We start from the raw sequence: 2867 nt of genomic DNA, 5'->3' as shown, positions 1-2867 counted from the left end.
CGTGAATTATCAAGAGATTTGCGTTTATGAGCAAAATTACGTCTAACGAGGGAGTTTGTTAAAAGTCAAATTAAATTGACAATGGAAATTGTCACTGAACAATAAAAAAATTCGTTCTTACGACATAGATAGAACAACAGAAATTCAGCTGTACTCATTCCAGCCGCGGCTTTCTTATACTATGCTACAACCTCGTGTACAATATTCTTCATGCATCACGTTTAACACGTCGTTGTACAGCAGATACCCCCCCCCCTTGACCTCGTTATTTTATGGTCAATTTTTCTCATTTCGAATATTATGCGAAATTTTCGACTTCCGAGTCGTCTTGTTATTTATTTATATGGGCGTTAGGACTCGTTTATTCTATTGCGTTTTTGAAAGTGGTTTCTTATAAATTCTAGTTTATGAAGATTACATTTTTTTAGAAAGCATATGTTGTGTATTTTTATGTAAGCATATCTTTGTATTTTGTTTGTAGGAGGAGTATCTTAGGTGTATTTATTTTGATATTTTTGTATTTGTGTTGTAAATTGGTGTTGTTTGTTTTATAAGCTTTTGTTCTGATGTTGTATCTTATAATTTAAGTATTTAAGTATTGATAGGTATATTCGTTGTTGGTAACTTTTATTTATAGGCATAGTAGTGTGGTTTTTTGGTAACTTTTATAGGCATAATGATGTGTTGTTGGTTATCGGCTTACGTCGTTTTTGGGGTTGTTTTCCTATATATTGTGGGTGTGTTTTATAAGTATATTTTGTATTGTTTTGATGTTGTTTTTGGTAACGTTTATTTATAAGCATAATGGTGTGGTTGTTGGTAACTGTATATTGTGAGTGTATTTTATAAGCATATTTTGTATTGTTTTTACGTTGTTTTTGGTAACGTTTATTTATAAGCATAGTGGTGCTGTTGTTGGTAACTTTTATAGGCATAATGGTGTGTTGTTGATATGTTATCGATATTTTGTATTGGTTTTGTTGGTATATTTTGTATTGTTTTGATGTTGTTTTTGGTGACGTTTATTTATAAGCATAATGGTGTGGTTGTTGGTAACTTTTATTTATAAGCATAGTGGTGTGGTTGTTGGTAACTTTTATAGGCATAATTGTGTGTTGTTGATATGTTATCGATATTTTGTATTGTTTTTGTTGGTATATTTTGTATTGTTTTGATGTTGTTTTTGGTGACGTTTATTTATAAGCATAATGGTGTGGTTGTTGGTAACTTTTATTTATAAGCATAATGGTGTGGTTGTTGGTAACTATATATTGTGGATTTTTTTGATGTTGTTTTTCGTAACGCTTATTTATAAGCATAATGGTGTGGTTGTTGGTAACTATATATTGTGGATGTATTTTATAAGCATATTTTGTATTGTTTTGATGTTGTTTTTGGTAACGTTTATTTATAAGCATAGTGGTGTGAGAGTTTTCTTTTTTACTCAAATGCTTCTTTTTTTGAAATAAAAGATGCCGATCTTATCGGATAGGCAAAATTAATCCAGACAGCTCTTTTTTGATCCACGAATTCCACGCATGCGCTTCCGCACCATCTTCCTCGTTCTTGTATTTTATTAAGAATCCATTTACACTTGAATGGTTACTCATCGAGGCAAAAGTTTGTATTGTACAACTTTGGTATTGTAATAAAAAATGTTGGTTTTAAAAAAAAGTTGGTATTAAAAAAAAAGTCGGTATTGAAAAAAAGAAAGAGTTGGTATCGGAAAGAAAGTTTGTATCGAAAAAAAAATGTTGATATTGATAAAAAAAAAAGTTGGTATCGAAAAAAAAGTTGGTGTATTAAAAACCTTTTTGGCGCGCCATAGAAGGGGTGTATTCGAAGAATGCATACAACTTCTCAAAAGATACCGGTAAAAAGGTTGAAACTAAAAATACCTTCAGAACATTTTAAGACTTAAAACGTAGAAAGTTAAGAAAATCCAAAGCCTTAATTAAGAAGATTTGAAGTTCTTATAAATAAACGTATATCAGATATGTATCGAATAGACTATAAAAACAAACATTATAATAAAAAACAAAATAAACAGCTCCTAGATACAATGGTATGGCTTTTTTCATATCAATGTTTGAATTTTGAATATAATTCACTCGTAACTTAGAGTAAAAGAGAGTGAAAAAAATAACATTTTGGCTTAAGACATTGCAATTGCGAAGAAGAATGTACAACGTTTTTTTCATTTTTTTTATCAAAGATATTTTTGTTTTTTTACAGTATAACGTAGAAATGAGGTGGGCCTTATATGCTGCTAACAAAGCAGAGTAAACAAAAATAATCTCTCATAATTGAGAATAATTAAGCTTATTTCCTCGTTTTTCGAAATTTTGAGTTCGGGCGAGAAAGTCGATTTTGAGCCATCTCTTAAATTTAATCGGAGATTTCAATTTGGCTCAGGTTTTTAACCTTTTTAGCCTTATTGGACCATTTTTGAACTCTTGGATCCTGAGATCCTAAGGTCAGACTAAGTCTTAAGTCTCATGTTAAAAGTCAGAGTTAAAACTCGACCCTTCCAACCATAGACTTCTAGGCTATATTATTAGCCTTATTGGACCATTTTTGAACTCTTGGATCCTGAGATCCTAAGGTCAGACTAAGTCTTAAGTCTCATGTTAAAAGTCAGAGTTAAAACTCGACCCTTCCAACCTACTTTAGAGCACTTACAAATCGATTGTGGTTTCAAAACTTCCCGGTAAATTTCCCTTTTTTCTCAAATATTACGACCATGATTGGGGATAAGAGAGATTGGTTTGTTTCATTGGTTAAAAAATATGCTGTGTAAGCAAATGGAAGGAGATACTGTGAAATGGTTTCCTTTAAAATCATGTTCAAATGTTGTATTTAGTTAG

The sequence above is a fragment of the Clytia hemisphaerica genome, unplaced genomic scaffold, assembly GCF_902728285.1.
Source record: "Clytia hemisphaerica strain Z4C2 unplaced genomic scaffold, Clytia hemisphaerica genome assembly, whole genome shotgun sequence".
NCBI lineage: Eukaryota > Metazoa > Cnidaria > Hydrozoa > Leptothecata > Clytiidae > Clytia > Clytia hemisphaerica.
Note: the sequence above shows the minus strand (reverse complement) of the source record.